We start from the raw sequence: 27,076 nt of genomic DNA, 5'->3' as shown, positions 1-27,076 counted from the left end.
TTTGGTTACAATTTGCAGGAGATAATGCTGCCCGCTTCTTGTTTACAATGTTACCTGAAAGTGAGAACAAGTGTTCGAATGGCACTGTTGTAGCCAGCGTCACAAGATATTTATGTGCCAGATCTGCTAAAGATTCGTATGTCCCTTCATGCTTCAACTACCATTCCAGAGGACATGCATCCATGCTGATGATGGGTTCTGCTCAATAACAATCCAAAGCAGAGTGGACAGACACGTGTTCATTTTCATCATCTGAGTCAGATGCCACCAGCAAACGGTTGATTTTCTTTTTTGGTGGTTTGGGTTCTGTAGTTTCTGCATCGGAGTGTTGCTCTTTTAAGACTTCTGAAAGCATGTTCCACACCTAGTCCCGCTCAGATTTTGGACAACACTTCAGATTCTTAAACCTTGTCTTCTTGAGTGCTGTAGCTCTTGTTAGAAATCTTGGATTGGTACCTTCTTTGCGTTTTGTCAAATCTTTGATCAGCCAGTGGTCAAGGTACGGGAACACCCATACCTGGTGCCTCCGCAAGAACGTGGCGACGACTGCCATGCACTTGGGGAATACCCGAGGATAGTAAATTGGTAGTAGGAACCATTGATCACAAACCTGAGGTTCTTCCTGTGGAGCTGAGTGATGGTGATATGAAAGTTCGCATCCTTCAAGTTGAGGGCGGCATACCTATCTGCTGGATTGTGTGAGGGGATGATGGAGGCCAAGGAGACCATGCGGAACCTAAGTTTCTTTACGAATTTGTTGAGCTCTCGCAGGTCCAGGATAGGCCTGAGGCCACCTTTGGCTTTAGGTATTAGGAAATACCAGGAATAGAAACCCTCGCCCCTGTGTTCCCGAGGAACCTCCTCCACTGCCTCTAGCGATAGGAGCAACTGCACCTCCTGGATGAGTAGATGCTTGTGAGATGGGTCCCTGAAGAGGGACGGGGAAGGGGGGTGAAAGGGCAGCAGGGCACAGAATTGGATGTAGTATCCCCTCTCTACCATGCAGAGCACCCTGTGGTCCGAAGTGAAACGGGACCATGCACAGTAGAAAGGGGATAGTCGGCAGGAAAAGGTAAGGCGGGGTAGATCCAGTCTCTGATCTGGTGTGTCCTTGACCGCACCTTCAAAAAGCCCTGGCCTGAGGATGGGTGTTGCCTCCTCCTGCCACTTCTGCTCCTCCTCCGAGAACTGTCCTGTCAGTTCTGATGATAGACTCTCAGAGGAGGTTGCAGATCGGAAGCGTCTCCGCTGTGTGGCGGGAGTGTGCAGGCTAGTGTTGCGCCAGATGGTGCCGGAGCTGGACCAAAGGCTGGCACCACCATCAGTACGACGGAAAGAACTGTCGATGGAGCCAGTGTCGATCCACTCGCAGGCGCTGACGAAGGCGGAGGGCCCGACACCGACATTGGCACTGGGGCTGTCAGTGCCTGCGTCGTAGTCGACGTCGACTACGGTGCTGGTGTGGGAGACAGGCATGAGGACACTTGCAAGGGCGGTGCCAAGCACAGTGCTGGAGTCGACGACAGTGCTGCTGTCAGAGGCATTAGCATGTGGGCAGGCACTGAGGGCAGATGCGTAGCCAATGGCTGGACAAAAGTGGCTGAGGCCACAGAAGGCGTCACGGAGCAGTGACCTTGGGTTCCTCAGTGAAAGGCCCAGGGGGTCCAGAAGGGCCACTGAGGTGGGTTCTGCCACTGCAGAGGCCACGCCTGGGGCTCCCTCCTGTCTCTCCCAGACCTTGATCTGCAACTCCTGCTTCTCCTGGAGTGATAGGAGTCGGACTCTGACTCCCAGGTCTCTGAGACTGAAGACCATAGAGGAGCTGAGCCTCGGTGCCTTGAGCATCGAGAGCTCCGGGAGCGGATAGGCTCTCTGTCTGAGTGAGCCAGTGCCGAGGGACATGGAGAGGGGGAGTGCCTTGACATCATAGCTGGCTTCCTTCTTGACTGCACCAGGGGGCGGGGCGGGTCCACCAGCACTGAAGGTTCTTCCCTCCTTGGCGGCAAAAATGGCACCGTAAGGTGCAGGAGATCCCGAACGGCTTGGTAAGCTTCTGGCTTCAAAGGGAGCTGTAGCTGCTGTGTAGGGACCAGCAACCGAGGGCAGGCCAGACTCAACTGCCTCACTTGGGCAGGAGTTGACATGGCCCCAGCAGGGGATCTGGAGTTGTGGCCCAGCTGGGTTCTCACATCTCTGGGTTTAGCCGGAGGAGAGCGGCTGTACGGCTTCTTTTTCTTCTGAGGCACTGGCAAGTGAGATCGGTGCCGGGCATCTCGGAACGAGTCCTTTCTCTGCGCCGAGCTTGACTACGGTGGTGGGGTGCTCTGTGTCGAGGACGTAGCATTAGGGGCCGGGTCCACTAAGCCTTGGTCGGAGTGGGGACGTAGGGCTGCCTCCATGAGGATCACCTTTAGCCGCTGTTCCCTTTCTTTAAGGGTTCTAGGGCGGAACTCGTGGCAGATCTTACAGCGATCCTTTTGGTGGCCCTCCCCTAGGCACCATAAACACGACAAGTGTGGACTGCTGTTCGGCGTACGCTTTGCGTAGGCCACAGTGTTTTTAAACCCCAGGGACCCACGGCTCCGGGGAGAGGGGATGGAGAGGAGTACACCCCCAACAGCACTATACTAAGAACTCTAATACTAAGAAGACACTAAGGAAACCATATCCAATGAGTACAGAATGTGCTTGCTAAGCAAGGGCTAAGGCACGTTCCAGCCAACTATCACTGGCGGTAAGAAAGAACTGAAGGGGTGGTGGGTCGGCAGGGCTCTATATTGGGCGCCATGAAGGTGCAACTCCAAGGGGCGCCCAGACCAGCCCAACGGATGCTGCTAGGGGAAAAATCTTCCGGTCATCGTGCACGCGCATACACCTGATTGGAATGGACATGAACAAGCACTCAAAGAACATACAGTTCTCACCAAGGAGTTCAGTCACAAATTTAATTAATGCATTATTTTTTAACGAATGTCATCAGCATGGAAGCATGTTCTCTGGAATGGTGGCCGAAGCAAGAAGGGGCATACAAATATTTAGCATATCTGGCACAAATACCTTGCAATGCTGGCTACAAAAGGGCCCATGCAAATGCCTGTTCTTACTTTCAAGTGACATTGTAAATAAGAAGCAGGCAACAGTATCTCCAGTAAAAGTAAACAAACTTGTTTGTCTTAGGATTGGCTGAACAAGAAGTAGGACTGAGTGGACTTGTAGGCTCTAAAGTTTTACATTGTTTTGTTTGAGTGCAGTTATGTATTTTTGTACATAATTCTACATATATAAGTTACACTTTCATGATAAAGAGATTGCACTACAGTACTTGTATGAAGTGAACTGAAAAATACTATTTCTTTTGTTTATCATTTTTACCGTGCAAATATTTGTATAAAAATAATATAAAGTGAGCACTGTACACTTTGTATTGTGTTGTAATAGAAATAAATATATTTGAAAACTTAGAAAAACATCCAAAATATTTAATAAATTTAAATTGGTATTCTATTGTTTAACAGGGTGATTCATTTTTTAATGGCGATTTTTTGAGCTAATCGTATGAGTTAACTGCGATTAATCAACAGCCCAAGAAAAAATGTCTAACTACCATGGTTAGTTAAGCACTGAAATAAGCTTCCAAGGGAGGTTGTGGAATCTCTGCCATTGGAGGTTTTCAAGAACAGGTGAGACAATCACCTGTTAGGGATTGTCTCTGTATACTTGATCCTGCCTCAGCACAGGGGGATGGACTAGATGACTTTTCAAGTTCCCTTCCAGTCTTACATTTCTATGATTGATAGGTCCTCTTTAGTCTCCTCTCTTCTGTGCCTAAGATTCTGGGATGTCTTCTGATCCTCTGTAACATTCACTTCTTCCTCTCGCCCTTCTCATGATGAGCTCCATCTTCCCTGGCTCTGCATCATCTTCAGCTGCAATCCTTATATTACACCATGACTCTTTTGGATTTGGTTTCCTCTGTGCAATACTCAGTCCTCAGTATATGCTGGTCATTATCACTAGTAAGTGGGGGAGGGTGAATGATTTTTTTCTTCTCTCTTCTTCCTCCTCCTTCTGGTCTGTTTTTCCTTGAAAGCCTGGAAAGCACAACCTAAGAATTCTGTCAGATCTGGTCTGTACTATCAGGAATGCTTAGCAGAGGCCTTGTTATTCAATGTATAGGAGGATGTAGTTGGAAATAAGTCCTTGCCCCTAATGGTTGCTGGGAGGATTTTTTTTCCTGGAGTGTCTGGATTTAGGGTGACCAGATGTCCCGATTTTATAGGGACAGTCCCAATTTTGGGGTCTTTTTCTTATATAGGCTCCTATTACCCCCCACCCCCGTCCCAATTTTTCACATTTTCTGTCTGGTCACCTTATCTGGATCTGGGGGCGTGGAGGAAAAACACTTGCAGCTGTGTTGAGGTTTTGTAGGTAGAGGGGGGGGCTTTTGATATTCTCTTCTCAAATATCCCTGGACTGATAAAGAAGACTGAAGAGAAAAATCCACATCGGGCACCTAACAAAGTAGCCTGATTTACAGAAGTGCTGACACCCAGAAGTTCCCACTGAACTGAATGGAATCTGCAGGGTGCTGAGCACATTTGAAAATCAAAATATGGATTTAGGACTCTACTTTTAGGCACTCACTTTTTAAAGTTGTGGTCTATATTTATTGTACTGTAACTTACACTATATAAGGTCATAAGAAATTCCAGTTATATTTCATGTTAATATATTAATTGTAAAATAATTTGTAATAATATAAAGAGAAATGTTTTCAGGTATAAGCACAAGGAGGTAGAACTGAGGATGAGCTTTAGACCTTAAACTCTACATTTTCTGACTTTTCCTTATTTGATTTCTCAAACTTAGGTTTCATTAACACTAGTTTTTGTATGAAACTAAAATACAAATTTGTATGTTTTCTGTTTTGTTTTGTTTTATTTTATTTATGCTTGTTTGATACAATTGTTTTCAAACACTTCAGTGAAAATAATTACCCAATGATTAAGTAGGTTTAAACTGTACAGTAGGCTTTCTACAAAGGAGGAGGGGAGAAGCAAAATCCAATATTTTACATTTGTACTTAAAATTTACCATATTTTACACCTAATTATTCTGTACCTAATATAATAAGTTTGAGAGAATTAAAATGCTGCATTTCCTTGATAACAATGGTGGATTGCATAGTGCTCACATAATCCCAAATTAACCATTTACCTGCACTATTAATATTGGACAAAAACCAGCAATGGTTTCTAACCACCACCACATGCATTTTCAGGCATATCTGTATAAGGTTAAAAACATGTGTGAAGCATGCAAATGTCTTCAGACAAATTATTTATATTGCCATTGCTGTCATGTTAAAAAGGAAATTAATATATATGTTGTATAAGTACTATAGGTTCCACATTTTCAGAGAAGACTTACAACTGAAATTCTTTAAAATGTATATATTACATCCTGTGTACCAGGCAGGATGTTGAATCAGATATAAATCCCTTTTTGAGAGTCAGGAGTACTTCAGAACTTTCTGAATATTAAGAGAAGCAGACCCTAACAAAACCACAGCAACATTCACACTATGTCAAACAACTTGGCAACCATTATACACAGAGAGTTTTAGGCAATCTACCCCTTTCAGCATCAAAAAGAAATCTGACTTTGAACTGTACTTGTGGTAAGAGAAACATTTAACAGGCATTCCCAAAGAATTTTATATCTACAACTGCAAGACCACCAAGGATAGAATAAAAAGGAGTATGTAACAAGCATCAGCTTTCACTGTCTCTTTGGTTTCATTCTTTTATGATGGCAAAACCTTTTCAACCATTTTTTTCAGGAACATGCAACATAATACAGTAAGGAAACAGGTAATTTAATGTAGTAATCACCTTATTTTCAAGCACAATGGAACTGTATAATTTCCGTAGCTGCATTTTCTAGGAGTGTACTATAATTAATAGAAAATGGTCCATAGTAAATTTGGAACTATAAGCACTGGCATACAACCCCCCTAATTTTTGCAGGGTCATACTTTATAACATTTGCTGGGCAGAGGAATCTTTCAAGGTGAAACTTGGCACACTTGGTCTCATTTCAAGGAGGAAACTATTTTTTGCCAAACGTGAAAAGGACTGCACTTGAACATTTCCCAGTTGGAGGAATGAAAAGATTCTTTTTTTGCTCAAATAACTTGGGCGGGGGGGGGGGGGGAGAACAAACAGCAACAATTTAGATTTTTAAAAATCTTGGCATGCCTTAATGGGGGAAAGTGATTTGCCTATTTGCAGAAAATTAAATTAGGGAATAATAGTGTAAAAATGTTGTACAGTGCACATAATATATGACATTTTCAGAACATGATTAGAGCCAACAAAAACATAGGTCTTTTAAAACGGGAGCCATCACCTAGTCTCTACGGCCACCTCTTAAATATTCAAAAGCTTTGAAGTTTTTAAAACAAACTACTTTTCTATGCACAATTTTTAAATGGTTGTTTTAAGGAATTTTTTTTAAAGCATTTAAAACCAAAAACATATGATTAACAATAGCTGCCATTGTGAATTTAACATTTCTGTGCTTTTGACAGAAATAAGTAGTATATCTGTTAGTTTACTTTTTTAAACTTGTCTTTGTTTAGAATGCACTGATAAATTGTATTACTGTAACACCTGGGGTACGTCTACTCGGCAACGAAAGACCTCGGTCGCAGCCGCACCAGGCCCAGGTCAGCTGACTCAGGCTCACGGGTCTGAGGCTGCAGGGCTATAAAATATGCAGTGTAGATGTTCAGGCTAGGGTGAGCAGGTGTCCCAATAAAATCGGGACTGTCCCAATATTTAACCCTTTGTCCCACGTCCCGATCAATGTACGATCGGGACGCCATTTGTCCCAATATTCAGGTAAGGAGACGAGAGGGAGGGAGGCACCGACTCCATGGGTGCTTCAGGGTTAGAGCACCCATGGGGAAAAATTGCAGCCAAGCTCCCCCCTCTTCCTCTGCCCCCCAGCATGCCGTGTCCCCGCTCCTCCCCCCGTCCCAGCGCTTCCCGACGACTAACAGCTGTTTGGCAGCACTTAGCGCTTTCCAGGAGGGAGGGGGAGGAGTGGGGACACGGTGCGCTACGGGGAGGAGGTGGAGAAGAGGCAGGGCAGGGGCAGGGACTTGGAGGAAGGGGGTGGAATGGGGGCAGTGAGGGTGGATGCTTGGACGGGAAGAGGTGGGGGGTGAGCGAGCACCCACCCAGCAGAGGGAAGTTGGTGTCGTAGGGGTGAGTGGCTGGCAGGCGTGGGGGGGGGGGCAAGGAGGCGAGCGAGTGGCTGGGGGGGGGGGGGCGAGGAGGCAAGTGGTGGGTGGGAGACTGAGGAGGGACGCAGCAAGCCAGCAGGGGGCCGGGGGATGAGGAAGGGTCTGGGGGGGGGCAAGTGGGGAGGGGGCGGAGCCTGGGAAGACAGGGGTGGACTGTGGGCGGGGCTGATGGCACCCCAATGTGTCCTGACATTTTCGTGTTGTGATCTGGTCACCCTAGTTCAGGCTCAGGCTGCAGCCTGGGCTCTGAAACCCTGTTGGGGGCAGGGGAAGAGGGTATCAGAGCCCAGGCTTCATCCCAAACCCAAACTGCTACACTGCTATTTTTAGCCCCGCAAGCCTGAGTCAGCTGAGACAGTCTCGGAGACTCAGTGCTGCAGATTTTTTATTGCAGTGTAGCCTAGAGGCCCCAAGTGCACTGCACTGTACAAATACATAGCAAGGAACAGTCCCTTGTGCAAAGAGCTTCTGGTTATATACTCTATCCACTAGAATACACTGCTTCCCCAAAGTTATCTTATCATCAAATAGTGCATCTGTTTTACTTTTGACAATGACAAAGCAACATTTGATATCAAACAAATTTAAAAGTAAATTAAACACAAAATAGAAGATGCATAATTGCATTCTCAGAATGCATAAGCTGTGAGTCAGTGATCTGCAAAGAGGAAGGGCTGCTGCAGTTCAAGGTTAAAGGAAGTTGTCATGGTCTCGGTATCCTAATGACTGGCTATTTGAAAGAGGCTATTATTTGGTCTGTGGACAACCAGTTATATGGTGTTAAATACACAGAAGATCTAGGGCTAAGGCACATCCTTATCTGGGCTGGCTACTCCAGATCCTTGCATGGAGGTAAGCCAGTCAACGAAGTGGCTTCATACTTCTTCCATAGTTGCCCGATTCCTCCTACTTCTTCAGGGTAGAATCTGCAACAGTTCCCACCCAATTGTCACTTAAGGATGTCAGGCTCTTGTGAATGAAGTTGGGAGAGGCACAGACAGCATTCATCACCTTCTTGACATTGCAGCAAAGGACAGATTCCTCTCTGGCTGATTAATACTCAGCTAGGGAGAAGGTTCATAGGGACCAGAGTTGTAGGGGACCATACAGGCTAAAGACATATCCCTGGCTGACAGCTTCAAAATGGAGCTCACCTAGGAAGACAGTCAGGAGAAACCCATTGGGCTGAATATAAATCCCCATGGCAATTAGCAACAGAGAGCCCAACCCCAAAACATCTCTACAATGCAGGGAAGATTTTATCTGGTACCAACTTAAGGAACCCATCCTGATCCTGCTGTGGCAGGGAAGGCTGGAAAAGAGCTTTTGTGGCTCTCTTCCCCAGCAGGAACCTGGAGGAATGGGGCGGAACACCATCTGTAAGAAAGGATGGCAGGTGCTACAGCGTTGTTCAGCAGGTCAATTACTGTGAATCCAGCCCCAAGTCTGAGCTCTCTGATCTGCACACAACTGCTTGAAAAACTAGCAGCAGCTCCTCTTTACTCTCTCTCCAGCAGTCCTTTTAAATCAGCTACTCGGATTAAAGGCAGACTAGATGAGGTTACATCTCATACTCCATTCAGGACCTCTCTCTGTCCTGGTTGCCCTGCACTAACTCCCAGCTCTGAGATAGGTCGGGGGTGAGGAACAGGACATGTACATTATATCTGTTTTACCTTCATTTTCAGAATGAAGATCAGATCAAAGGACAATCCATTGTGGGAACTTCCCAGCCTTTTAACAGCTCCATCAAAAAGCAGCCTGTAGAGTTCAGAGGTAGGGAACTATTTCAGGATACAAGATATTCCCTGAAGCACTAAGCCTCTGGTCTACTAAAGAAAGAGCCTGACTCCTTGCTAAGGGTCTGGATCAGTGTAACAGCTGGAAAACCATAAATGAACATTGCTTTGAGAAGCAGTTTCTGTTGTTAGTAAGGGTGTGACTGGAGAAATCAAAGGTCATAATCCTCCATTTTAGAAAGGCAGGGCTCTAGTCTGCAGGGGAAAAACAGACTGTGGCTAGCTGGTGCTCATAGCAGATGCTAATTGTTGTGTTCTGTGATATTTCAATAAAAATAAATGAGTGGTTAAATAAAAACTCTCTACGTCTACAATTGTTATGGGTTTTTATGTGAACTAATTTAGCAATGGCAACAATTCTGCTAAATTCACTCACGCTTACCATTAGGGCTGCCAATTTTGGTTGGACATATTCCTGGAGGTTTCATCACATGACATTATCTTTAATTAAAGAGTAATCTTTAATTCCTGAAGTCTCCAGGACAGTCCCAGAGGGTTGGCAACCCTGCTTACCATGCAGAATTCAAAACTGTTTCATAAAGATCAACATGCATTTCTCTGTTGCCCAGAGGCAATTCTGGCTCTTGCCTATTCCAGCAGCATATAAAGGATGAGTTAAAATGGGCTGAGGGAGAATTCCCCCAGCGTTGGACCAGCATGGATCAATGTAAGTAATACTATAATGCCCCCACTCCTCCACAGGCCCCAATGCAAGGGGTTCTCAATGCTACAAGATTCTGGGCAATAGCACAACACATAGGTAGCCATTGTGGGATCTGTTCTAACTTATTCCAGGAGCTTCTCCCTCCCTCCCGCCCCAGGAACCACTCACTCTCTCTCTCACTGCTGTCTCTCAAAGGAGGTAAAAAATTTGCCCACCTTCCCCCCCCCCCAGAAAATGGTCACATTTTGGCCTTAAGACAGTTGAAACCAATATTTTCTAAAATCTTCTCTTTTTTTCCACCAAAAGTTATTGTTAACCACTGGGTGGAGGTTTCCTGACACTTTAGTGCACCAGCTTCTGATCTAATATATGAGCACAGTAGAGTGGCTTTGGGAGAAACAAAGCACCAAACAAAAAGAAGTTTATCTTTGGATGTGTTGTTCTTGTTGCTTCCTGTCTCAATTGTCAAAACTGTTTTGCTATTACCCTCTTCCCCACTCCCAGTTGTAAATTACAAAATACTGCTTGACCAGGCAAAAGTTGAAAATACGTTTCAGGGGAATGGTAAACAGAAAAAAGTTAGTTTTTCTCTATTAGAAACTAGGTGCTGCTGCTCCACAACCACTTTAGAGGTATATGGCAAGGCCTCACCCAACAAATTATTTGGGATTGCCCATTGACAGCAGTTCATTTGTTTCTAATTTATTTTGTGTATTAGTAATCTTTTGCTGAAACCATAAGAGAACAAAACAGAGCTCATATGTACTCATTCATATCCATCTGCCATTTGAGGAAGAGAAGGCCCACTTCAGCATTCAACAGAAACGCAATTATACACATTGAACAAAATAGGTGGTTCAAGATATGCTGCCAAGAAATGACATATTCCAGTGAATTCAAACCACCCTTTTCAAATTCTGGCATTCTTTGGTATGTAAATAAGTCCTAAAGAGAATGAAAAGCAAAGCTTGCCACCTACTGCCCAATGACATAATAGTAAGTGCTAGTATTGTCTTGTAAGTTTCTTTCTTCCTTTTCTGTTTTTGATACCCATTTGTCCTTGGTATAGCATACATAGAATTGCATCTCAAAAAAAGTTTTAACAAAACTACATGTCAAGCCACAGCTTAGACTATCCAAAAGCAATATTTCTCAACTAAAATATGTTGTAAAATATTATATGAGCTGTATATAATAAATATCTGACAAGATTACAACACTGTTTATTATAGCATCCAGACTAGTGAGGAATTTCTTTTAAAACATGCCAGCAGTGTCATGTGCTCTACAAATCTGTCCTCAAGCTGGATGGTATGGAATAATAAAACAATCTTCTGTTTAATGCATACTTTAAAATCCAAACATTATTGCAATTTACATTGAATCCATCTTGGAAGAATTTATTCTTTTTTTGTACATAGATATCTACAGATCATTTACAGTCTCTTAAACTAAACTTTACATTGGGACCTTCATTACTGGCCTATTTTCATATGCTCATAACTTGTTGAAAACTTTTCCTTGGGGGCTGTTTAATCTAAACTAGTGTACACTCTTTTTCAGTTTTGTTTGTTTTTGAAAATGTGAGGAAAATCTCAACCATTTTTCTGCTACTGAAGAAGTGAAAAAAAAAGGTCTTACAAGTATTGTCAGATTTTTAAGTCACAAATAACTCAAAAATATCTGGGAGACTGAATACCTCCACATTTCACATAAATATTTCTTACTGAGGAACGACCCCTCAGCTAAGTTTAGGGGAATCATTTAAAAATCAAGAAGTTTTATATTATTTATAAATAATTGAAACACAACTGCTGACAGTCTTCAGGAGAGAGATTGTATAGGACTCGTTGAAACTCACAGCGAAGTCCTCCAACACAATGTGTCCCTGCATTAAGACCCCATCACCAATACTTTGTGATTCTACTGTAGGGCAGTAGAAGGGGGAGGGTTAGCTCAGTGGTTTGAGCATTGGCCTGCTAAACCCAGGGTTGTGAGTTCATTCCTTGAGGGGGCCACTTAAGGATCTGGGGCAAAAATCAGTACTTGGTCCTGCTAGTGAAGGCAGGGGACTGGACTCAATGACCTTTCAAGATCCCATCCAGTTCTAGGAGATGGGATATCTCCATTAATTTATTTATATTTATACTTAATGCTCTACTAGAAGACAAGTCCCCTTTCCCCCCGCCCCCACAGCCTTAGTATGCCTCATATTTAGACTAGATTTTTTCTTACTTTCTACAGAGAGATATAGTCATGCAGGACATCTCTGTTTCAGACCATGCACTGATAGACACTGATGTCCAGCTTTCAGATTTATAGGTGCGAACAGTAAATACTCTTTATTTTTATAATTATTTGCTAATATATTAACGCACACTGGGGAACTTTTAGTGCATGCTAGCAGGGTCCGCATGGGCCAGTTAGTGCACAACATGCTAGTATGCACTAGAATTTACACCCCTCTAGTGTGGGCTAAGGCACAATGTAGACAAGCCCTGAGTGATTCCTGCAAGGAAAGGGGTTTTCTATAGCTATAACTATCTCTAGCACAGAGACCACCAGCTCAGCCATAACCGTGACCTGCTCTTTTGGTATAATGCCAGAAGCTACTGCCCTACAGTAGAATCACAAATCAAGCGCACAGTGCCGGTTATTGGATAGGACCGAAAACAGTTTTTCCTAGTATATTACAATATCCTAGATTCCCTAGAGCACTTTACAGTTTTTCCTGCTTTTTAACATGCTTGCATATTTAGATCATGCCAAAAGTGCCTCTCAGCTTTCCCAAAGTTGATTTTAGTTGTTACTTTGGATTTATGCCAGTGTTAATAAGAGCAGAATTTGGTCCATGCTGTCCAGAAACAAATTCCATTATACTTTGTCCTACTTCAGATACACCAAATCTCCAATGATGCTTCCTGTAGGTTTCTGTTTCCAAAGGAAATACAGATCCTTTATCACCTAGGAAATTGTTACTCTACCCCTCCAGGACTGGAAATGATACATATTCACCAGTAGTTCTTTTGCTGTTTTAAACAACTCCTTAGTACAGTTTCAGTTTTGTAATTAAATCAGCCTGGTCTGCACTGGCCTATTTCCCCCCAACTTCTGAACCCTTTCTTTCATCAATGAAGCTCCACTAGTAGTATCAATGGTAGGAGGTCTAACATAAAGAAGATGCCAGCATCTGCCTCACTATGTTATCTAGATTTGTCCTGAACAGTGGTAGACAGCAAAGCGGTTAAAATGCTGGTAGCCGCGTAGAGCTTTGTGTATTCTAGAGCTACAGGGGGGGAGCAAGGAAGTGTTAGCAATGAGGGGAAATTGTACAGAGAAAAGACACAGCTTTGAGGCGTATCTCAAAATGCTATTTTTTCTGGGATAGTCCTGGGTAGGCAGTGCTGGAAGATCACATACACATAAGCAAAAAAGATAGAAACCTATGGTGTCAAGTAAAAATGAACATTAAAACTGGACATATTTGTCAATGCCTCTCATCCATATATTGACCAGCCAATCACAATCCAGTTTAACCAACAAATTTTGACAACACTACAGCTTAAAATAGAGTGGCTGAAACTTCCATTTCAACCAACCAAATTTTAATTGGTGATGTAGTTTTACAAGTAGCTCTCTTTCTTGAAATGCCTTGAAAGCAAAGGGCAGAATTCCCGGGCACATGGAATATATTTACCTTGTAATGTCTATGGAATATTCTGCTGTTACCAACAGACATTCCAGTCTAAACTTACTCCCGTATCTATCAAAGAAAATAACTGATAAGTTAATTAAAAAAATTGAGGCTCCACTGTGAGGTACACTCTACTTGTTAGCATAATTGTACAAGAAAGACTATGCCACAAGGGACACATCATCATATGGTGGTATGAATAAGTGACCTGCAAATATTGTCCCCAAGCTGCTAAGGAAGAATGATAGTACAGTAGTAGCTCCTGTGAGAGCTAACAAGGAAACCATGGTTCCTAGTGTCATGCCTGGGATGTGGACAGTCAGACCTAGTGTCCAGTGAGGAAATCAGGGTGTTAGGTCGAGTCTGGTACCAAAAGGTCAGAGTCTGGTACCAGAAGACAGGACAGTGGGCAGACCGAGAATCAGGCGTCAGGTTATCAGGAGACTGGGGTTGGGCACCAAGTTACAGACAGCAATTAAATAGCAAACTAGAGGACAAACCAGGGTGGGAAGCCGGAGTCTAGTGTCTATTGCAAGTAGGGTCTGGAGCAGAGATGGGCAAGCAGTCTGTGTTGATGCCCCTTTGTGCTTTCTGGTTTAAGTACTAGTACTAGCCAATCAATGGGCTGGGTGGAGCCACCCCAGAGGTCCTGCTGGGTGGTACTTCCTGCCAAGCCCCACCTCACAGGGTCCTCCTGAGGGAGCCCAGCCTAAGTGTCCCACGGCGATGCGAAGGTGTCAGCAGCCCAGAACATCCACGGTCCCAGATTCCAGCCCTGCAGGTTCTTACACCTAGGGCCAACAGCCCTCTTGTTCCAAGAGTTGTCCAAAGGGGACTCAAAATCCATCCCAGATGGAACGAAGGCCAATTTGGACCTCCCCCAGAACTGAAAGCTCATAATGGGGAGATGAGTAGCCTGATTCCCAATGGATCCATCTGTGCATGACTAGGCCCTGCAGCTGGTGCAACAGGGCTTCAGTACTGGGGAAACAGTAGGCACAATAGGGATGTGCACTGGAGAGATAAATAAATAACTCAGAACCATAATCCACGGTACAGAGGACTCTAGATCCAATCTCCAATCCTAAAAATGATGCTTTTTTTTCTTGGTGTGCGCTGACCTTCTGGGCTCCAAGAAATTCTCCCCACTCCATTTCCTATTAGTTCGTGTTCTAAGAGAACGTGGAGGAAAGTGAAACTATGGTTTACATGTAACATAATCCAAAGGAGCCTGTTGGTCTGAAGACTTGAAAATTAGTTGAGAGGCTTCTTTCAGCTAATCAGGTGTCACAGGTACCCTCGGCATAATGACCCTGCACGATCCCCTTACTAATCACTGGCATCAATGGAATGACACTGGATGACTCCCATCAATGTCAGAGCCAGGGAGCGTATCCAGTGGTGCCAACTCTTGTGATCTTTTTTCATGAGTGATGTGATTTTTGCCAGGACTGGAGCCAGTCTCATGATGACCCAAGAGGGAGGATGGGGAAGGGGGAAGAGACACCCTTTACTGAATCTGAGCCCTCTGACTGGCTATCCACCCCACTTGCCCGCCTCCTGGCACAGTATAACCAACCAGAGCTGCTGCAGGCTGAGCTCTCTCCCAGCTCTTCTGCTCCTCCCCACATCCTGCATAGAGATGGGGGGTTGAACCAGTGGGGGTGGGCAGTTGAATTGATGGACCAGAACTGGCGTTGGAGCTCAGGAAGTGACCTGAATGGGCCTGAACTGATGGAGCAGGGGCTAGACAGAGGCAGAATTAATGGCTGGGCAGGTGATGGTAAATGTGGGGGTCAAAGCTCTTTCAGCAGGTGCAAGACTTACCTTACCCAATAAATTTGGGAAAGTGAGCAAAACCAATTCTCTCTCTCATGATAGGAAAAGACCAAAAAAAACCCCCAAAACCCCACAGTATAGTTTTCTATTTTTAAAAAATCTCAATCCTCACTTACAGACAGCCCCCCAACCTGAAGCAAATGCTCACCAGCAACTACACACCACAGAAACACTAACCCAGGAACCAATCCCTGTAACAAACCCCGTTGCAAACCCTGTTGCCTACTCTGTCGCCAGATCTACTCTAGTGACACCATCATAGGACCCAAGCACATCAGCCACACCATCAGGGGCTCATTCACTTGCACATCTACTAATGTGATATATGCCATCATGTGCCAGCAGTGCCTCTCTGCCATTTACATTGGCCAACCAGACAGTCTCTACGTAAAAGGATAAATGGACACAAATCAGACATCAGGAATGGTAACATACAAAAGACAGTAGGAGAACACTTCAATCTCCCTGGACATTCAACAACAGATTTAAAAGTAACCATCCTGCAACAACAAACAACAACAACAAAAAACTTCAAAGAGAAACTTCAGAGCTTCAATTCATTTGCAAACTTAACACCGTTAATTTGGGCTTGAATAGGGACTGGGAGTGGCTGGCTCACTACAAAAGCAATTTTCCCTCTCTTGGTATTGACACCTCCTCATCAATTATTGGGAGTGGACCACATCCACCCTTATTGAATTGGCCTTCAACATTGGTTCTCCACTTGTAAAGTAACTCCCTTCTCTTCATGTGCCAGTATACTTATGCTTGTATCTGTAACTTTCACTCCATGCATCTGAAGAAGTGGGTTTTTTACCACGAAAGCTTATGCCCAAATAAATCTGTTAGTCTTTAAGGTGCCACCGGACTCCTTGTTATGATTTTTTGGGCCACTCATGATTTTTGATCTCTTGAGGTTGGCAATACCAGGGATCAAAGCCTTGATACTGCAGAGAGCATGGCACTATTCAAAGCCTTTGTGAACTTAGCCTTCTTTTTCTCAGGCAGAATCTCTCTAGTCATGGAACTGAGCTTCATGGTCAGCAGCGGTGTCAAAACTGTAGTAAATGACTTCTAAGCCTTTGCGTTTAGGCTTTTGGAAGTCAAAGATAACCGACTAGAATTCTTCATGGAACAACGGTCATGGTCACCTAATGGGTCCACTGGAGTTGATCAACAATTCAAATACTGAAAAAAAATTGTCAAAAACTTAAAATTTTCTATTTGGAAATACTGCTGTGGTGCCTCACAGGACTTGTAGATCAGGTGCTTCACACTCCAATACTCCTCTATAGGCCAGGCTCCCTGACCCAACTACATTTCTCATGATGCAGGTCAATCGGTATCTCTTGGAGAGGGGTAACATTGCATTGGGGAGTCCCTGGCCTTCGTGCATCATGGAAGATGTAGACTGGCCAGAGAGCCCAGCCCATAGAGGAAAATGGGGTCATGATGAGGCAATCAAATTACAACTGCCATGAGGCGCAGCAGCATTTCAAATCTAAGTATTTTGGGGTTTTCATGGGGGGGGGGTGAGAAATCAAAATTTTTCTGTGGAAAGCAGACACTTTTTTCACACACACAAAAAATCAGAGCTAAAAACCCAATATTTCCTCAAAAAACAGTTTAGATTAAAAATGTTGAACCAGCCCTAGTCCACATACAAGGGTTTCCTAATCAGGAAGGTCTGACATGTCACTTGTTGATCCTTGTAGGCCCTTAGAATAAAGAGCAGACACACCTCACACATCAGTTAGGAGGAATAGAAAGGAAGTATTTCTTCACACAACACAGTCAACCTGTGGAACGCTTTGCCAGAGGATGTTGCGAAGGCGAAGACTATAACAGGGTTCAAAAAAGAACTAGATAAATTCATGAAGGACAGGTCCATAGATGGCTATTAGCAAGGATGGGAAGGGATAGCGTCCCTAGCCTCTGTTTGCCAGAAGCTGGGAAAGGGTGACAGGGGATGGATCACTTGATGATGACACGTTCTGTTCATTCCCTCCGAGGCACCTGGCATTGGCCATTGTCGGAAGACAGGATACTGGGTTAGATGGACCTTTGGTCTGACCTGGTATGGCCGTTCTTATGTCTCCCAGAAAGAATCACTCCTGGTGTGGGCACTGGATTCAGAAACTATATCAGGTCACCTTTTGAACCTCTTTCTCAGCTCCGCAATGTGATCAACACCAAGACAGAGCTAGCCATGGAGCCAAGTGTTCTAGCCACAGGAAAAAAAAAAAAAAAAGCTAAAAACACTAGACAAAGTATCTAAAATACCTAAAACTGCTAAGAATAGCAAATAACAGATAAAATCTAACAAGAATATGATTCAAGCACAGCGGAGATCATATGCTAAACAGGACCACAACAAAAGATAAGAAAGGAACTGTATAGAACCTCAAGGTCCAAAACATTCTATGCCACATCCAAAATGAAGTAGATTACATATAAATATCTCCTCCATCCTCCCCTTAATATAAAGGCCCAAAGAAGACTTCAGCCAAAAGAAAGGAAAAGTCATTCACTAAGATTGGATGACCAATATGTAGAATTTGGTTAACTAATGGCTATCTAGCAGATCTCAGTACAGCAGTCATCACTACTCTGCCCTGATATTGCATTGTTCCTAAGGACTGAACTTTGAAACTTAACCAAAAGAGGAATTTTTCTTGAATGTAATTTGGAAATGAATGCTATGACAGTTGTGAGGGACTACCAAAGTGATTTAAAAGTACATTAATGGGTTTAGTTAGAGAAAGTTCCCAACTTCCAATAAAGAATACTCATGTGATTTTAGGCAGTATGCTCTTGGAGGCCTACCCTAGAGGGTAGGAAACATAACATCACCTTCTGCAGCGCTTCAATATAGATAGTGTTGTTCAGAGCAAAATGAGGTTCCAAGATCATGCTCTATGACCTTGCATGGTTGGATAAAGTTGGCATCCTAAGGAAGCATATAAAATAGGGATCTGTACAAAAACTCTTTTCTCTTGAACATGCTGAGAGCATTATACTACAGAGACTTGACCTTTTTCCTTGGACACTCTTATACAGCCACAATAAAGCCCTCCGGACTATGGCCACTCAAGGCTTTAACATGGCAGTTAAACTATGGACTTTGCACCAGTCAGTAGAATATGTTCTATTTGTTCACTTCTCTTTTGGGGTCAATGAGACCAATAATCACTTCATTCAAATAAATCTGTCTGGTCCCCAGTGGAGGATTGGTCTTGCAGTAGCAGAGCTCTTCTGTGACGCAGACACATCTGAAGGTCCAAAGCTAGGTGAATCAGGCTCTAGGTTAACCGAAAAGTCAGAAACCATATCACTACTATTCTCTCACTTCTATCTTTTGTATTCCCCAGGAGATCAGTGGAATAGATAGGAAGGCACATAGCTTGGACCTTGCCTGGCTTTGCAAGATGTCATTCATGATCTCGCATCACAGGTCCTGACATTCAGAGAAGCAGGATACTTTACTGTTTCCAGATCCAAAGAGATTGGTCACCAGCCCTCCAAATTGACTTAAAAAAAATTTTTTTTTAAATAAATGAAATATTTCTGGGTGTCAGAATCACTCTGCCAACCTAACTTCTACCATGCAAGTCTTGGAGTTCATCTCTCCTTTGGTGAGCAGTGCACATAGAAATAGGAAATTTTGCTCTACCTAGAACAGGAGAACTTCTCTGGAGTAGAGCTGATAGAGTTTTCATAATAACTGGAAAGAAGAACACAATCAGACTCATTGACTGTCATGACCAGAACAGGTCTGTTATCCATGGACGAAGCAAAGCTCTGAGAATTCAATGAATCATTGTGTTCCAAATGGTGGATACCGTGCTCTCTCCTTCTGGTACCAATTCCTTGAACTGAATTGGGAAGATCCCTTAAAAAAAAAAAAAGAAAAAAAAAAGAAAAAAAACACCCTGATTCTCTGCATTCACCAGTTGTAGGAGCAGAGAATATACAACTGGAACTAGATCTCTGCCAATGGATGAGATAAGGAGAGATGAGGCGGGAATGCCTAGAATTACTAGACAGGTATATTATGAACTCTGTATCATAAAAGCATCCCTGTGTATGAGATCAGAATTCCCAACAGGCTCCAATAAGAATTGAATTTTTGTTTCTGTGACACCATTTGTTTTCAGTTACGGCAATCTTCATCTTCTGTTAAAATTCTTCAGAGATGAGACCTTGTATCCTCAACACAGACCTAGAATGGACTTCTCTTGGACCACGTGTCTGTTTTGTCTTGAATCCAAGATACTTTGTTGGCTTCAAGCTTCAATCTGTTCAGAATTTTGCTGAGAAAAAATTGTCCAGGAAGATTTAAGTGAATTTTCTTCTTCCCTAAAGCCAATATTATTGCTACCATGATCATGGAGAGGGATCCTGGGAGCAGATGTAATGGTAATAATCATAGCTGGGAAAAGAAAAAAGCTGCCATCCATCTGCAAAACATAAGAATTGTCTGAGGATGGCAAAATGGGAACACTTTGAAGACAAGCCTCCATGAGGAACTTATTTAGATGTTTCAGATAGCAACAAGCAGAGCAGAGCCCTGATTCTCAGGGGATAAAAACAGGATGGGAAACAGGTTGCCGTGCTCTGACGTGAAGTAGATGATGGATGATTTCATTCATGTTGTGACCTTTCCATGGTTTGCTGAGACTGCGAATGGGACAAAGCTGTTCCTGTAATTCTTGTACAGCTCCATTGGGTACCCCCTCTGGGCAACGTCCAGTGATTTCATTTAGTGAAAGCTACATGTAAGCTCTTTTGCTCCCAAATTGAGAGAGCCTGGTACTAACTGGGGGGCCTAATTCCAGGTAAAGCTAATTTGGAGTCCTGCTTATAGCTCTGATGCAACAGTGGGAAGCTACTGACCCTGCCCTTCTTCTAGCTACCTCTTGCAAACAGGTATTTTCTCCTGTTGTACTCCATGGACTGCTTCAGCTTGTCATGTGAGCTGTATTCCTTTCTGTAGTGTCTGGCAGGAGTCAGGATTGTTAATTTACTCTTCTCCTTGACTCCTGAATACCCTCCATGTTCCATAAAGTTTCCCATTGTATCACTAAGATAGGTAACCGTTTTTTCCCAGCTGCCTTCTCATAAAGGACAGTTACTTGTTCCGTAACTGGCATTCTTCGAGATGTGTTGCTCAGGTGTATTCCACTATAGGTGTGCATGCTCGCCACATGCACCGGTGCCGGAAGTTTTTCCCTTAGCAGTACCCGTACCGGAGGAGCACTGCTGTGACCCCTGGAGTGGCGCCTGTATATCACGGCATAAAGGGGGCTGCGTGCTCCCCCCACCCTCAGTTCCTTCTTGCCAGACAACTCAGACAAAAGGGAAGGAGGGCAGGACGTGGAATACACCTGAGCAACACATCTCGAAGAACGCCAGTTACGGAACAGGTAACTGTCCTTTCTTCTTCGAGCGATTGCTCATGTGTATTCCACTGTAGGTGACTCCAAGCTATACCTGATGGAGATGGGTAGGAGTGTTAAGTATTAAGGGTTACCTGGGCGGAGCACCGCCCTACCAAACCCGGCGTCATCCCTCATTTGGGAGACAATTGCATAATGCGAGGAGAAGGTGTGGACAGAGAACCACGTAGCAGCACTACATATGTCCTGAATAGGGACATGAGCCACATAGGCCGCTGATGAGGCCTGAGCTCTCGTCGAATGATGCTTCACTATAGGAGGCGGGGGCACCCCTGCCAGGTCATAACAGGTGCGAATGCACAAGGGGATCCAGCGGGAGATCCGCTGGGTGGAGACCGGTCGCCCACTCATGCGCTCAGCCGATGCAATGAACAGCCGGGGGGGGGGGGGGGGGGGGGACTTCCTAAAAGGCCCGGTTCTGTAAGTAAAAAGCCAGCGCTCTACACACATCTAACACGTGCAGGCGTCGTTCCTCATTGGAGGAATGGGGCTTCGGACAGAGGATCAGGAGGAATATATCCTGATCCATGTGAAAAACGTAGACTACCTTTGGCAAAAAGGCGGGGTGAGGGCGCAGCTGAACCTTGTCCTTGTGGAAGACTGTATACGGTGGTTCAGAGGTCAGGGCCCTGAGCTCAGAGACCCAGCGGGCTGAGGTGATAGCCTCTAAGAACACCACTTTTGATGATAAGTGGGACCACAAACACGTGGCTAGAGGCTTGAAAGTTGGCCCTGTGAGGCATGAAAGCACTAGGTTCAGATCCCAAAGTGGGACCAGGAGTCTGGCGTAAGGAAATGCCCGATCTAATCCCTTTAGAAACCGGGACATCATGTGATGTGAGAAAACCGAAAAGCCTTGCACCTGGGGGTGGAAAGCTGAGATGGCCGCTAGGTGTACCCTGACAGAGGAGGGCGCCAGCCCCTGGGTCCTAAGGGACAGGAGGTAATTGAGGACAAGCTGGATAGATGTGGAAGAGGGAGAGGAACCTCTATCCCTCGCCCACATGGAGAACCGATACCATTTGGCTAGGTAGGTTCGACATGTGGAGGGTTTCCTACTCTCCAGCAGGACCTGTCTCACATCCTCAGAACATCTCCCTTCCTCATTCAACCACGGAGCAGCCACGCTGTCAAATGGAATGCAGCCAGGTGGGGGTGGAGGAGACGACCTTCCCCCTAGGAGAGGAGGTCCAGGCGGAGCGGCAGCCTGAGAGGGGGGCCGCCAAGAGTTGCAGTAGGGTCCCATACCAATGCTGATGGGCCCAGTCCAGGGCTATGAGGATAACCTGTGCCCCGTCTGACATCACCTTCTGTAGGACCCTGCCTATCAGGGGGAAGGGTGGGAAGGCGTACAACAGGGGTCCCGACCATGGGAGGAGGAACGCATCCGATATCACACCGTCGCCTTCTCCTGCTCTGAAGCAGAATCGGAGACGCTGGCGATTCTGGGTGATGGAGAACAAGTCTACCTGGGGAGTACCCCACTGTAGGAAGATCCACCTGGCCACCTCCCTGTGCAGGGACCACTCATGCTGTTGGGAGAAAACCCTGCTCAGGCGGTCTGCAAGCATGTTGCTCTTGCCAGGCAGGTAAAAGGCCTGCAGGAGGATGTTGTGGGTTATACAGAACTCCCACAGGAGCTGGGCTTCCTGGCATAAAGCCCGGGAACACGTGCCCCCCGCTTGTTGACATAATACATGGCGGTCATATTGTCCGTAAGGACTCTGACCACCTTCTCTACGTGCTGGAAAAAAAGCCACGCACGCCAGGCGTATGGCCCTGAGCTCCGTGACATTTATGTGCAGGGTCAGTTCCTCGGGTGACCACATACCCTGGGTCCTGAAGTCCCCCACGTGGGCTCTCCAGCCCAGGTCCGAGGCATCCGACACTAGATCTAGTGAGGGAGGGGGCTCTCGGAAGGGGATCCCTCCTGAGCAACATGCTCCAGGGTACCACCATTGCAGGTCTGCCACCATCGTTGGCGGCATCGTGACTACCTTGCCCAGGCCGTCTCTGGCCTGGGAGTACCGGGAGGCCAGCCAAAGCTGAAGGGGCCTCATCTGGAGCCTGGCATGTCGCACCACATAGGTGCATGCTACCATATGGCCTAGGGATTTGAAGGCACACTCGTGCCATGGTTACCGGAAAGGCAGTGACCGAGGCGATGAGAGCTTTGAGCGTCTCGAATCTGTCCCGTGGGAGGGAGGCCATGGCCACCCGGGAATCCAACAGCGCTCCTATGAAATTTATGCACTGAACCGGGACTAACGTGGATTTCTCCTTGTTCACCACTAGGCCCAGAGCTGCACAGGTGTTTAGCAGGAAGGTCATCTGCTCCTGCACCTGAGGCTGAGACTTGCCCTTGAGCAGCCAGTCGTCGAGGTAGGGGAAGATCTGCAGCTCTTTTCTCCTGAGGTGGGCCGCCACCATCGCCATACACTTTCCCTGACTGAGGAGGAGGGCATGCTCTGGGTCCCCGGCCGGCTCCCTGGACGGAGGATGGTGGGTTGGGGGCAAAACGAACTGCAACCTGTACCCTTGAGAGATGGTGCTGAGGACCCATCGGTCCGACGTTATACGGGACCATTGCAGTCGGAATGCCAATAAACGGTCCCTAAAACTCAACTTTATTAACTGGGGGGGGTGGGAGGGGTACACTGGCAACAGGCCCAGTGATCCCCTGCAACAAGTCAAAAACGCCATTTCCCTAGTCTCTTGGCCTTCGAGGGCCCAGGTCGTGGGGTCGAACGGGATTGGCGTCGGGACCGACGCCTCTGCTCTCTCTGCCTCTTAGGTGGGGGCTTGTATCTTCCCCGAGCCGGAGGAGCAGAGGTTTGAGGCCTGGTCTTGTCTTTGGAGGGTGGGACATACAGGCCTAGCGTCTGCAGGGTCGTATGGGAATCCTTCATCCCATGCAGACGCGTGTCCATTTGTTCCGCAAACAAATCCCTGCCGTCAAATGGCAGGTCCTGCATAACGGACTGGGACTCCACTGACAGCCCCGAGAGTGAGAGCCACGACGCCCTCCGCATGGAGACTGCCACAGTCATCGAACGGGCGGCTGTGTCCACTGCATCTGAAGCCGCCTGGAGTGTCGCCTTTGCCGCCGCCACACCCTCATCCACCAAGATCCGGAAGTCCTTCCCGTCCTTGTCTTGAAGGAGGGGTTCAAACTTGGGAAGGGACCCCCAGAGGTTAAAGTCATAGCAGCTCAGTAGCGCAGGGGTCGGCAACCTTTCAGAAGTGGTGTGCCAAGTCTCCATTTATTCACTCTAATTTAAGGTTTCGCGTGTCAATAATACATTTTAACATTTTTAGAAGGTCTCTTTCTATAAGTCTATAATATATAACAAAACTATTGTTGTATGTAAAGTAAATAAGGTTTTTAAAATGTTTAAGAAGCTTCATTTAAAATTAAATTAAAATGCAGAGCCCCCTGGACCTGTGGCCAGAACCCGGGCAGCGAGAGTGCCACTGAAAAATCAGCTCGTGTGCCGCCTTTGGCACCCATGCCATAGGTTGCCTACCCCTGCAGTAGCACCTGGTGGTTGGCCACTCTGACCTGGAAACTCGCGGAGGAATAAACCTTTTTTCCAAAGGCATCAAGTCTTCGAGCGTTCCTACGCCCCTCCCCAAGCGCGCGGTCGCAGCTCCACTTCTCCCACCTCCCAGGCTTGCAGCGCCAATCAGCTGTTTGGCACCGCAAGCCTGAGAGGGGAGGAGAATTAGAGCGGGGGCGGAGTGCTCAGGGACGAGGCGGAGCAGAGGTGAGCTGGGGTGGGGAGCTGTCGCACGGCTCCCCGGCGGGAGAGCTGTCGCAGGGGGGTGCCTCAGGCGGATGGGGGGGGGCGGGGAGCTGCCACAGGGCTGGGCGGGGGGGCGCAAGGTGGAAGTGTCGCCTAGGGCATGAAACTTCCTTGCACCAGCCCTGCTGTTCTTTGAAATGTGTTGCTCATTTCCATTCGAAGTAGGTGTGCACATGCTACATGCACAGTCATCGGAAGGTTTTTCCCCTAGCGGTCCCCGTTGGGTCAGCTGTGGAGCCCCCTGGAGTTGCGCCTTCATAGCAGTGTATACAGGTCCCCACTGACCCGCCACCTCTTCAGTTCCTTCTTGGTGAATACTCGAACAGAGGGGAAGGCAGGTGGGTCCTGGAATGGACACAAGCAACACATCTCGAAGAACATTTACGAGAAGATAGGTAACCACTTTGTCTTCAAGTGCTTGCTCATGTCGATTCCAAGTAGTGACTCCCAAGCCTTATGTAGGAGGCAGGGTCAGAGTTCATAGAATCGCTGATTGAAGCACCGCTCTGCCGAATGCTGCATCATCCCTGGCACACTGGGTGATAGCGTAATAGAAAGTGAAGGTGTGGACCAAGGACCATGTTGCCGCCCTGCAGATCTCCTGAATTGGGACCTGGGCCAGGAATGCCTTCGAGGAGGCCTGTGCCTTTGTAGAATGTGCCATCAGTGCAGGGGCAGGTATCTTTGCCAAACCATAACATACCCGGATACAGGATGTGATTCACGATGAAATTCTTTGAGAAGACATCAGGAGGCCCTTCATCCTGTCTGCTACTGTGATGAACAGCTGGTTCGACTTATGAAATGGCTTTGTGTGTTCGATATAAAAGGTCAAAGCTTGCCGAACATCCAAAGAGCAGAGTCTTTGTTCCCAACTGTATGGCTTAGGGTAAAAAAAACTGGGAGAAAAATGTCTTGACTGGCATGAAACTGAGAGACGACCTTTGGGAGAAAAGCTAGGTGAGACCTGCTCTGCACCAGCAGTGGCCTTGGTGCTGGAGTTGGGACCCGGACATGGCTCTGCGCCAGAGTCTGAAGCCGTCTCAGTGCCTTGTGACTGGGGATGTTTCCGGGGTGGTAAAGGGGCATGCCCTTCCAAAACTATTGACTGGGAGCTGCTGGAATAAGTGCGCTGGGCTTGATGGTATGCCCACAGGGTCCAGAAAGGTCATTGCGAAGGCCCTTGCCACTGCACTGGCCACGGCACCGGCCACGGCACCATCCCTGCCTCTTGTCTATAGCAGCGCCACTCTGATCGGTGCCGGCTGCACCTGGAGTAATAGGACTCTGCCTCTGAGTCCGATAACTGGAACTCAGAGCACAAAAAACACAGCGGTGCCAAGCAGGATGGTGCCAGGGAATGGTAACTTGGGGACAGTGAGCAGTGCCTCATCATCACAGGCTTATCTCTGGATGGGGCCATGCCTTGCAGTGCCAGAGGTTTGTCCCACCTGGCGGAGGACTGTGGTGCCATCATGGCAATCAGGTCCCTGACTACCTGAAATGCATCCAGGGTGGAAGGGAACTCCAACTCCTCCACCTGGCGCTCTCTAGCAGGAGAGTCCAACAGCACCAGACTCAACAGACCCCTCTGCAGGCCCGAAGTCGACGGTGCCGTTTCCTGTGAGAAGGGCATCAGTCCTCAAAAAGGGGGGTTGTTATTGAGCATAAGCCTCTGGATTATTCCTGAGAATCTGTGATAGGGAAATCAGGGCAGAGGGCACAACAGTGCAGGCATACCCCTTTTACAGTGGGCCAAGAGGCCCCTTACTGCCTGCCAGTTCTTCCATATCTGGGATGCTGTCCTTCTCCTCATTCCTTAGACAACTGCTGGAGGAAGAGATAGAGGCGATGACAAGGCATGGCAGCCTAAACAGAAGATGGAAATAATAATCTGGACATTAGGGCATGATGACTCATAGCAGCAGCAATCTTTTAGGTGTGACAGGAAATCCTTATCCCTCTCTTACACCCTCCCAAGAAGCATCAGACAACAGGCAGGAGACACAGACCATGCCTTTTGTCTCTGGGTTTTCTCTGCATAGAGCTCTCCCTGAAACCTACAGGGGCACCGTGCCTCAGAGGGGAAGCAGAGTGCAGGAGAAAGTCTCCCCAAAAGGTAAACGCAGCCCTGGGACACAGCACGGAATTAGACAGCTACATTATTGAGCCAAATTGTTAATCTAAACATTGTAAATAAAGTTTGGCATTTCCCTCAGAAAAGTGCTGCAGCAGGGAGGCCTGGTTGAGCCACCAGTCACTGTGGAGGCAGAAAAAACTGGAGAGAACTTCAGGAGGGGAAAATTCCCCTGTTGCCAGTGACTGGTTCTGCCCCCAAGTTCCAAACAGGCTGAAGTAACCATCCTGACAGATCGGTGAACCTTACCATGAAAAAGCAATAAACTTTTCTAGCCGTTAAGACATATCATAAATGAAAAAGCCAAGAACCACCAGAGCACAATGTAAAGGTAAAATTTTACTCCCTTCGTTCATGTGTGTAGTC

General features: G+C 46.4%; 1 protein-coding gene across 11 annotated transcripts in view; it reads right to left on the bottom strand.

Moving 5' to 3' along the window:
• The window catches only part of LTBP1 (latent transforming growth factor beta binding protein 1), a 333,039-nt gene that overhangs the window by 275,321 nt on the left and 30,642 nt on the right, over nt 1-27,076 (bottom strand). The gene's annotated exons all lie outside the window — the stretch shown is intronic.

The sequence above is a fragment of the Chrysemys picta genome, chromosome 3 (genome assembly GCF_011386835.1).
Source record: "Chrysemys picta bellii isolate R12L10 chromosome 3, ASM1138683v2, whole genome shotgun sequence".
Classification (NCBI taxonomy): domain Eukaryota; kingdom Metazoa; phylum Chordata; order Testudines; family Emydidae; genus Chrysemys; species Chrysemys picta.
This window is presented reverse-complemented; position numbering and strand designations above follow the sequence as displayed.